This window comes from Ailuropoda melanoleuca, chromosome 2, assembly GCF_002007445.2.
Source record: "Ailuropoda melanoleuca isolate Jingjing chromosome 2, ASM200744v2, whole genome shotgun sequence".
NCBI lineage: Eukaryota > Metazoa > Chordata > Mammalia > Carnivora > Ursidae > Ailuropoda > Ailuropoda melanoleuca.
In genome coordinates, this window is record NC_048219.1 from 172228646 (window position 1) to 172239805 (window position 11160).

Below are 11160 nucleotides of genomic sequence, written 5' to 3' on the forward strand. Positions count from 1 at the left end.
ACCTCAGCGGGGCTCACAAAATCCTTGAGACTTCAATGAGAATATAAATCAGCACATTATTTCCTTCATTGAGAAAGTTTTCCTGGGGGAAAAAAATGTTAGCTGAACTTAACTGTGTGCTTAGTGATGTCGTTGATTCATAGTCCAGTTTTAGCATCATGAATTACAGAGTTACAGAGCAGTGCCTGTCCAAGCACCACACTTGGAGAAGCATAGGTCTGGCTCTTCTTCCCAGGAAGAAGAGAGGGCATGGACATGGTGAGCGCTAATGATCTCTGCCACTTCCTGGGATGCCTCCTGGCCAGCTTCTGCCTACACCATTCTGCTTTGCTCTTTATCTTGATTTAGTCTCCCTGCATCTCCATTAATTTTATAATCTGAGATCACCAGTTGTCTCTTCTTTTCTCTTTGTTTCTCTTCCATTGACTGTTAGCTGCTGGTGAGATGCCCCTCTTGCTATTGCTTATTTCCTAACTCTGTAACACAAGGGGTGCTGTGAACTTTGGCAAGAGGACTTGTGGAAACTATGCGATAGAGCACTGGGACAATGATGTTGGAGGCAAGTAGAGGAGATTCTGGAAAATCAGAGGAAGAAAATAAATCCGTATAAAGATTTCTTTTTAAATGTTAAAGTTTTTTTTTTTTTTTAAAGGACAGTTGCTCCTCAGTCTGCTGGTTCACCTATTTTCAGAAAAGAATTAGTCCCACAATTCTTTTATTAAGTTCACTGGGATGATCTTAGAAACTGAACTCCAACATAGTCAGATGATTTTCATGTATAAAAGAGGTTTATGCCTTTTAACTATTTTATCGGCCGTACTAAAGAGAAAATTCTGTAGGAGTTTGAATAATTTCAGGAGGATAGAAAAAATACAAGAAGACAATAATTTAGGATTTGGACAAAGAAGCCATTTACAGAAGAAGGGACAGAATGACACTGGACAGTGTCCGCAGATTCTACCAGGTGGACCACATCCTTATAGCAATGGTTACTACGGAATAAAAAGCTCTGAGGCTGTCTGATGGGCTGTTATGCAACTATTGTAAGAAAACTTTGTGCACCAAATAATGGAAAAGTGGAAAGGATTTGGGTCCTTAGAAGACTTCCCTGGACAGTTGTGGTCCACCATCAAGAAATGCTCCCCTCGGTATATACTATGAGAGAAAAAGAAATGTGTTTATTATTGTCAGACACATTCAGGTGACCTCCGACAGGTGACCACTGACTACCAGACATTCAGTGTATTTGACGGTGAGGTTTTTAGAGGTGTTAAATTTCTCTCAAGTTTATTCCACACATTTTCATTTCTTAGATAAAAGGTGAATTTTTCAGGGTGCCTGGGTGGCTCAGTTGGTTAAGCGTCTGCCTTTGGCTCAGGTCATGATCCTGGGGTCCTGGGATCGAGTCCCAATTGTGGGGCTCCCTGCTCAGTGGGAAGTCTGCTTCTCCCTCTCCCTCTACCCCTTCCCACTGCTCATGCATGTGCACTCTCTCTCTCTTTCTTATTCTCCCTCTCTCAAATAAATAAATGAAATCTTTTTAAAAAGGTAAATTTTTCTTATTTGACTAAATCATGTCTTTTGCACTTCTAATTCTAATTTATGGAATTTCGTGATAAGAAAAGGAGCCTTTTATTGTTTGTTTGTTTATTATATTTTTATTGCTTAGGGATCCTTTAATCTTAATTCCTTCTAGCTTGTAGTGAAGGTTTTTTAATTTTATTTTTTACCTTGCAGTGATGAATACTCATCCAAATTTTACTGTGCTGGTGAGTTGCATTATGAAAACTTACTATTTTGAGATAGTTTCTTTTTTCTAAAGAACAAAAGTCTTGCTATCATTTAGTTATGTTATTGCTTATCACCTATTAGTTCTTTTCTGCAGAAATGAATTCACTGAGACAATTATAATATGATTATGCCTAATAACTGGGCATTTAGAAATGACATTTTAACCTAATATGGAATAGCTTCTTTTAGGAAGAATCTAAAACATAAAATTGTAAATGTGCTTTGATTCAATTATTATTAGCATACAAGGTTCTGATCAAATTTGATGAATTTCAAAAGCTGCAGATTTTCAAACCTAAATTCAGACTGCAATTATACATTTTACCTTTTATCAGCTGAAAAACTTCATGAAATAGCAAACCTTCTGTTGCCAGTCAATTCCCGGCCAGTCGATGGAAAAAGGCAGTGTAGCTTCAGAACCACCTATGCTAGTTGAGATAAAAAAAAAAAATTACTCACAATTGAATCAGATGACCATCCCAATAAAATCAACATATCTTGTTAGTTTTAGGATGACTTTATACTCTGAAAGATTATTGAGGATGATGAAGAGCTTTTGTTCCGTGGATTACATCTACCACTATTTGTTGTATTAGAAATTGCAACTGAGAAACTTAAAAATATTTATTTTAAATAACAAGACCAGTCTCGTTATCTGTTAATATAAGTGACATATTTCTAAATTAAAAATATTTTCTAAAACAAAACACTCAGGGAGAAGAGTGGCATTGATTTACTCTTTACAAATCTCTTCAGTGACTGGCTTAATAGAAGACAGCTGAATTCTTATATTTGCTTCTGCAGTCCATCTTTTGTGAAATGTTGTTTTGTTGAAGAATATTAAGAAATCCCACTGTATCATATCTATATCATCTATATCTATATTTATATCTATCTATCTAGTTGGAAGAGGGAGTTGTATTTCTATTTTTTTTAAAGATTTTATTTATTTATTTGACACAGAGAGAGAGGTGGAGAGAGCAAGCACAAGCAGGGGGAACAGCAGGCAGAGGGAGAAGCAGGCCCCACACTGAGCAGCGAGCTCAACTCGGGGTTTGATCCCCGGACCCTGGGATCACGGCCTGAGCCAAAGATAGATGCTTAACTGACTGAGCAATTTCAGATATATACACCAAATCTCAATAAATAGTGGTTCCCTAAAGATGAATTTCAATTTGAAATCTAAAAGCCTATCACTGAACTGGGTTACATTAAAATATATTGGTTTATCTTGTACTTTAAATAGATCTTCCAGCCACGTAAGATTTTGAAACATCAGGCATTGTTCATTTTGGAAAATACTGGTTTCCTGAGTAATGCAGATGTTGCTAATGTTAAATTTAATAATTTTTAAAAAGATTTTATGTATTTACTTGAGAGAGAGAATGAGCGAGCGAGAGAGCACATGCGGCGGTGGGGGGGGGAGGCGGAAGGAGAGGGAGAAGCAGAATCCTCAAGCAGACTCCCTGCTGAGCAGGGAGCCCAACGCAGAGCTGGGATCATGACCTGAGCCCAAGGCAGATGCTCAGCTGACTGAGCCACCCAGGTGTCCCAAATTTAATTATTATTAAAAAAAGAGTCAGGATCCAAATGCATTCAACATAGATAAGGTTTTATTTATGTGTTTTTTTGTTGCTTAAGAATTATGACTTTTAATATATTTTCATTAGATCAGTCCGACCTCAGAGAACACAAGCGGAAACCATATGGTATAGGTCAGTTGTCATGTGAGATTGGGGGTTGTGTATAATATGCTATACCTGCCACCAAATATGGAAATAATGGATTTTTTCTTAAATCCCACCTTTCTATCTCTTTATGAAAATGTTCAGCATATTGTGTCCTGCATTACCTGAGATGCTAAAATTTGTTATTTTTTATAGTTGCGGAAAAGTAATAGAAACCAAGCACCAAGGGGACACAAAGTGGAAAATCAATGGACAGTAAGATGCTGAACAGTCATAATTTCCACATTCTAGCTCAGTTTGTAATAGTAAAAAGTACAGGGATAGTCCCTTGCTCACCTGGTTTTGAAGCATCAGGACCCACTGCAGTCCTGGGTTCAGACCACCTCTCACCGCTCAATGCCCAGGCTCTACGTACTGAAGCTGTTGCCACCTCCATTTTTCTACCTAGAAATTCCTCTTCGGGTCACTGGGGATTGTTTGTAATTCTGCGGAACTATGAAAACTAGTATGGATCAAAGATCCAATAATACAGAAGAGCTATGACTGAATGTACAATTATCATGATCCAGGCACGGTGCTAAGCAGTTTAAGTATATTAAATTAGTGAATGCTCAGGTTGACATGGTAATCCTATTAAGTGTTATTATTATTTCCATTTCGCAGATTGGGAAATGAGGCCAGAGAAACGTTAGCTTACTCACAGTCAACCACATGGAATGTGGGAGGGCCAGAATTCAAACTGAAGGAATCTGATTCCCAAGCTTTCACATGTAAACTTGCACTATATTAAGAAAACAATATGGAGGCACATTTTTATTTTCTGAAAGTGAGAAAGTTACTTCAAAGCAGAACAAATACCCCTACTTTCATCTTTGTATATATTTTTTACTACCCAGATCTTTTATTTTATTTTTTTTACTTATGACATTTAATTTTATTTTATGCCTGATATTCCAAAATTTCATATTTAGTGAATCTTGTCAAACCATGATTTTTTTCAGGCCTTTAGCAAATAGGGCAGTATACTATTTTGGAAATGTATATTTTAATATAATGTTAAATTTACAGAAAATTTGCAAGAATAGCACAAAGAATTCAATATAGCTTAACCAAAATTCACCCATTGTTAACATTTTCTCTAATCTATTGTTATTCTCTCTTTTCCCCCCTTTTTTGAGTCATTTTAGAGTGAGTTGCTGATACAATATTTTTTTTTACTCCTAAATTTTTCAGTGTATTTCCTAAGGATATTCTCTTGCAAAATTATAGTCAGTTATTAAAATAAGGAAATCTACATTGGTACAATACCATTAATCCAAATAAATATTCAAATTTTGACAACTGATTCCATAGTCAGCTTTATTATTTCACTTTGCTTTTTCCTAGTCCAGCATCAATCACGAATCACATTTAGTTATAAACTTTCCTGAGTCTTTTGATCTGGAATAATTCTTCAGCCTTTCTTTTCTTGATCTTGACAGTTTTAAGTGTCAAGTAATTTTGTATCATATTCCTCGAATTTGGCTTGCCTGATATTTCTTCACGGTTGGATTCAGCTTATGCATTTTTCGGTGGCATATCACAAGTGTGTGTTTCTCTGTGTATCACATCAGTTGAGCCTTGAGATGACTGAAATCCTGGCCAACACCTTGACTACCACCTATGAGAAACCCCGAGCCAGAGAACCCAGGTGAGTCATGTCAAGATTCTGGATCCACAGAAACTATGTGATTATAAATGTTTGTTCTTAAAAAGCTGCTACATTTTGGTCAATTTGTTACATAGCAAGATAGTTCAGATAGTCCGGTGAAAAGCTACCCTTTATATATAATGCATAAAATATATATTAAATGTTTTGTACTTACTGTAGCATGAAACTGAACAATCTAATTATTCATTATTTTTGAATTGGCATATAATTTGTTCCATACGCATCGGTCAGTAGAGTCTGCATGTTTCTAAGTTTACTGATCATATGGTAATATCATTATGATACATCCCAATTTTCATGATGATTCAAAGTGCCTTTTCTGGAGACAGACTGCCTGAGTCCGATCCCGGTGACACTCCACAGGTTACTTTCCCTCTCTGTAAAATTGAGAGAATAATAATGTTTATCACATAGGTTTGTTACCAGGATTAAATAAATTAAAACAGTTAAAGCATTTGGAATAGAGCCTAGTACATAGTAAAAAGTTCAATGAATATGAACGGATTTTTATTTTCCTTTGTTCTTCTATTGTTGGGCTTTTCAGTTGCATCCGACTTGTGATACCTTTTGACCTGTGTCACCGACACCAGCCGCTGGGTCGCCTCTGAATTTCCTGTGGCTGTTTTGTCAGGGTGTCTTGCTGGAACACTCTACAAGTCTGTATCCCATGCCCCGTGCCTGCCCCTTCCTTGAACGGCAGTTGCCCAGAAGGAGTACAAAGCAAGGGAGATCTGCTTCCAAACTCACCTCTTCCGTTCACTGGCTTTGTAGTGTCGGGCAAAGCACTTTCCTTTCCAGTTACCTTGTCTGGAAGTGGGGCTTATCGTGACGACCTTTTACGGTTGTTGAAAAAAGGAATTGGAGACAGAGAATCCGAAGATAATCTAAGTTGAGCCTCTGACATATGGTCGGTGCTCAGTGCACTGGAGCTGTTCCTTCTCAGGATGCGGCTGAACCCTCCAGATGCTGCGTCTTTCCCTCCAGGGCAGGCTACTTCCCAGTGCCTTCCGCTGGGACCGCCTTTCTGCCTGCCTTACTCTCGCTGATGTGAATAAACCACGGAACGGCTTTACTTATTTACAAACGGTTAATTACTCTCTCAAGCGGCTGTGGTAGGACAGATGTCTTCATGTTGAAACTAATCGCTCCTCAAAGGATGTTGAGGATAGAATTTGCAAGGCCTGTTATATAAGTCATGACGTGTGTCCAACAGAATCATCTGAGGGACGTTTTTGAGCTGGACTCCTTATGGCCCTAGAAGAAAGGATTGTGATTCAGCAGGTCTGGGACGGCATGCGGGTTAAGAAACCATTTAAAGCAGGGCACTCAGAGCAAATCAATTCTCAGATCCTATGAGGTTTCTCTAATCTGAATCAGATGAAGAAGACAGATGCTGTGTCTGAAATTTCCTCAGTGACGGCTGCATTTGAAAGTGTTCTCTTTTCCTCAGAGTGAATTTGAACATGTGACACTGAAATATTCTGGCACTTACAGATTTTAAAATCAGAAAGCAATTCTAAAGTTTTATTAACAAAGAAATATTTCAGGAGAGCAACAGTAACCAATAACAATAAACATATGTTTAAAGTAAGCCCTAAACACCAATGATGACTAAAAAAAATACAAAAGTTTTTGTTTAAATTGTATTGACTGGCAAGGCATTCACTTTAGTGAAGACCAGTGGTTCTCAAATTTGAGGGAACTTCAGAAATTCTCTCGGAGGCTTGTTAAAATACAGATAGCTGAACCTCATGCCCAGAGTTTCTGATTTACCAGGTCTTGGGCAGGGCCCATGAATCTGCATTTCTAACCAGGTTCCAGGTGATACGGTTGCTGCTGGGCAGGGACCACACTCGGAGAACCACTGCCCTAGACAAAACCTGCAGATAGATTCCTGTTGGAGAATGGTGACGACAGTCTATCTCAGCTATCGGAAGACAGAGGACTCCTAACAGTCTTGGGTGAAAATCTACTTGCGATTCATCCGTATTTTGTAAAATGTTCAGTATATCTTTCCTAGAGAAAAAACTGAAACAACAAAAGAACATAGAATTTTTTCCCCCAAAAATTCTAAAAAAGTAGAACCCTGGAAATACATGTTTTTGTGCCTCTTTCTGCAGTTTTTATTATGCAGTGTAGACAACTCATAGACTCAATCATTTCCCCAGCTATCCTGGCTTCCCTGTGCTCTGTTGAACGCATTGAGCTCTATAACATGCTTGCTCTCTGAGCTGCAGCTTGTGGTTTCTAAGAGCTCATGGTCCTCTTTGATGCCCCTGACCAAAGAAGAAAAACTCGCAGCTTTGCTGGCAGGTCCAGAGAATATGCAATAATCAAACACTGAAAGGGTTTCTATTGTAAAGTCTTCTTGTTACCACGGGTTCTTTCCTTGACCACCTGAAGGTCTGCTGAAAGGTGAATTAATGATTAATAGTCAATTAATTATTAATCAATGTAAATTGCAAATTGGTTGACTCTTAGAGTGAGTCACTATAAATAAGCAATAATATATCTTGGTTGAATTATGTTTCCCCAAAAGATGTTAAAGTCCTAACTTTCAGTACCTGTGATTGTACTTATTTGAAAATAGGTTCTTTGCAGACAATCAAATGAAGATAGGGTCATTAGGGTGAGCTCTAAGATAATACGACTGCTGTCTTTATTAAAGGGGAAATTCAGACACAGAGACAGACACCCACCTTGGGAGAATGCCTGTGAACATAGAGGCAGAGATTGGAATACTGTGTCTACGATTTGAGGAATGCCAAAGATTAAGAGCAAACCACCCCAGCTAAGGAGAGGCATGGGACAGCTTCTCCCCCTAGCATTCAGAAGAAATCAACCCTGCTCACACCTTGATCTTGGACTTATAGTATGAAGATCTGTGAGACAGTAACTTTCTGTTGTTTAAGCTACTTAGTTGTTGTTTGTTTGTTTTTTTTAAGCAGGCCCTACACCCAACATAGGGCTCGAACTCACAACCCTGAGATCGAGAGTTGCACGCTCTACCAACAGAGCCAGCCAGACACCCCTAAGGTACTTAGTGTGTGGGATCTTGTTATGGCAGTTCTAGAAACTCATACGTGATTTATTCATGAAAACAAAATATTATTGTAACCCATACTATTGTCATATTTCCACTTCACTAAAACTTTTCTAATTTTTCCCACTGTTAGTTTTATTTGGTATTAAATGTCTGGGAAAACAGAGTATATTTCAATAAATAGTTGTGAATGTGATTTGCTCTGTACTTTGAGTGGGGAAAAAGTGTTCTGAGTGTATTTCTACTCCTGCCCTTGTTTTTCATCTGTATGCACTTGTGGCCTTAGATAACACTGCTTAACCATGGTCCTGCCTGAGATGAAACTCTACTTGTCACTATACTTAGGCAGATTCCAACTTTACAGATCTTTCCCCTCAGATCAAAAGACATTTTCTTTTTCTTTTTGTAAGTCAGGCAGCTAATTTATTTTTCAAAATGGTGAGTCAATTTTTCCAAACCACTGCCAGGTTAACTTGTATTTCCTTATGAGACACTCCTTAAAGGAAACAAATTTTATCTTCAGTAGGTTAAGAAAAGAGATCAACGAAAGGTTTTTGCTTTTGTTTGAAATGTCATGTCCGAAAGGAAAGGAAAGTCAGAAGAGGAAAAAAAGGAAGACTTCCACCAGAGGAAAATGTCAGCCAGCTATTTCATATTTTACTCACCAAAATGTGTCCTTTCTCCCTCATTCATTCTCTGTTTCCCCCCACTCTCACACTCAAAGATCACAGTGTAAACAATAGCAATGGAACAATATCTCAATTTTCTTTAATACAGACCCAAGTAATAAAAAGTTTTCAATTTTTGTTTTGAAGTGCTGAAACCCTCTAAAATTGTTTATGGCACTTCATGTGGCGAGTCATATCCAGAGGTATTGGGTGCTGCGAATAATTAAATCTATTTGCCACGACAACATTTTTGGTGCAGTAAGCTCGAGAAAATTTTCACCAAACCTTGTCATTACTTCGGAACTCTTTGGGATTCACTGGTATAATAGCATTCTCTAAAAATGTTTGTTCCTTATTAATTCCTACAGGTAAAGATGATAATTTTTCTGATCTCTCAGTGAGGTGAAAGGTATCCACTGATTTGTTTTGTTGCCTCAAACTGCACTGACTGGTAACATTGGGGGAAATTCAGGCTTCTGTCTTTGAAGAGCTACACATCCTTCTCAAATTTCAGTGTGGTGTTTGAGGTTCTGACCTAACTGCCAAGCCTGCAATTAATTCCAACAATCTGGCTGGCATATGGCAAGTTTTCTAAAGATCACGTCTTGCCTGAAAAAAATAAATCATTTTATTGATTCCTCTTGGCCTGCATATAAATTACACAAATCAGAAAATAGAGTGATTTGGAGAGCAAAGCATTTGCCATTTCTGATTTTGAATTTTGTGAAACGCCTGAGTACTTTTTGCCACTGGGATGAATCCATAAACTGAACTTTAAGAACTTTGAACCAAGCTTTAAAAACTTGGACCTGCGATTTGTTGCTTCCAGGCTTTTCTGTCTTCCCCCTCGGTCCTATTTCGCTCTATCTCTAGCCTGCTAAACTTCCAGGCCCAGAAGAACTGCCCTGGCCTCTGGTTCTGTGATTTTCAGAGCCAAGTTTTCCAGGTTCTTCCCAGTTTCTTGATTCTTCTTCATCAATATCTATGTAAAGCTTTGAGCATTTGTTTAAGATATTTCTCATTGTCATTTATACAAAATATTATCAATTGGGATGATTTGTCCTCGTGGACTGAGAGAAGCCAGATATAGTAGGTATCCCGGAAGATCTTTTGTCATTTTCAAAAGAATAAGAGAATAAAACCAAATAAAACCACCTGGTTACTCTGGTCCTCCATTCTGCCTGCAACGCTCATCATTGCCTCTTCATAAGCAGAGAAAGAGATTTGTGGACCTTCACCCTCATCTGAACTCCCTGCCACAAAGGTCACATACTATCGCCAAAATTGGGCCATCTTATTTTTTAAATGTCAGGCATATGCTAGGAAATATTGTGCTAAATCAATGATCTGTTTTCCGGCTCTCTGCCCACTATGAAATAAAAACGACATGAATTTTACTTCCTAAAAGAAAGGGCACAGTCGTTAAATAAATCTCTAAGAAAAGCCAATAAAATCACAAACTCTTACAGAAGTGGCTTGATACTGTGCTCACTCCGGCAGCACATATACTAAAATTGGAACGATACAGAGAAGATTAGCATGGCCCCTGCACAAGGATGACATGCAAATTCGTGACATTCCATATTTTTAAGAAGCAGAAGTTTTTATAGTCAAAATGTGGAGATTATTGATATATGAAACAGAAGCCAAGAAAATTGGTCTTGTGAAGTAAAACTCTTTTTACATTTAGAGTTCTGTTTCAGATTTCTTCTTTCCCACCCTTCAGATGACTTTGGTTTTTTCTTTGTCTTCAAAGACATTTGTGAGGTCTGTAATTTTTTTTTAATGTAGAAAATGTGAATTTTTTTGTCCTCTAATTTGTTGATGCCCTGTGTTCTCCCTTGGCTGTAAAGACATCTCAATCCTACCTTGGTTCTCTTTATACTCACCAGGTACAAATTACTGGTGTGTTTTATAAGCCGCAGCTACTGTACACAGCCTATCTGATATAATCTTGTTCTGCTGATTTATTTCTTGTAAATATTAAAATGACTCCCCAATTCTTTTGCAGAATTGCAAATAAAATAAAATAAAATAAAATAAAATAAAATAAAATAAAATAAAAGAAGTGGCTTGATACTATTTTGTTTTGTGCATATAATGTGTTGTTTGAAGAAAGGCCCCAAGGACCTTCCTGGTATTGCTTGGCCTCTCAAAGAGAAGCTATCCATTGGGCATCAGTGTGTTTTGTGGGGTTTTTTGGTCACTGAAAGGTAGGCACAAAGGGCAATAACTTAATTTAAAACAACATTGCCTAAC

At 37.8% G+C, this 11160-nt stretch overlaps 1 long non-coding RNA gene and 1 other non-coding gene across 2 annotated transcripts; one reads left to right on the forward strand and one right to left on the reverse strand.

Moving 5' to 3' along the window:
* Window positions 1-2152: 2152 nt before the first annotated feature.
* LOC109489447 lies at window positions 2153-6081 on the reverse strand. The gene is made up of 3 exons (XR_002142443.2): window positions 5938-6081; window positions 5345-5567; window positions 2153-2219 (listed from the first exon to the last, which is right to left on the reverse strand). It is a non-coding gene; the product is annotated as an uncharacterized LOC109489447 (long non-coding RNA).
* Window positions 6082-10385: 4304 nt separating this feature from the next.
* On the forward strand, window positions 10386-10490 carry LOC117801365. Its single transcript, XR_004623869.1, has one exon. It is a non-coding gene; the product is annotated as a U6 spliceosomal RNA (small nuclear RNA).
* The last annotated feature ends 670 nt before the right edge of the window (window positions 10491-11160 follow it).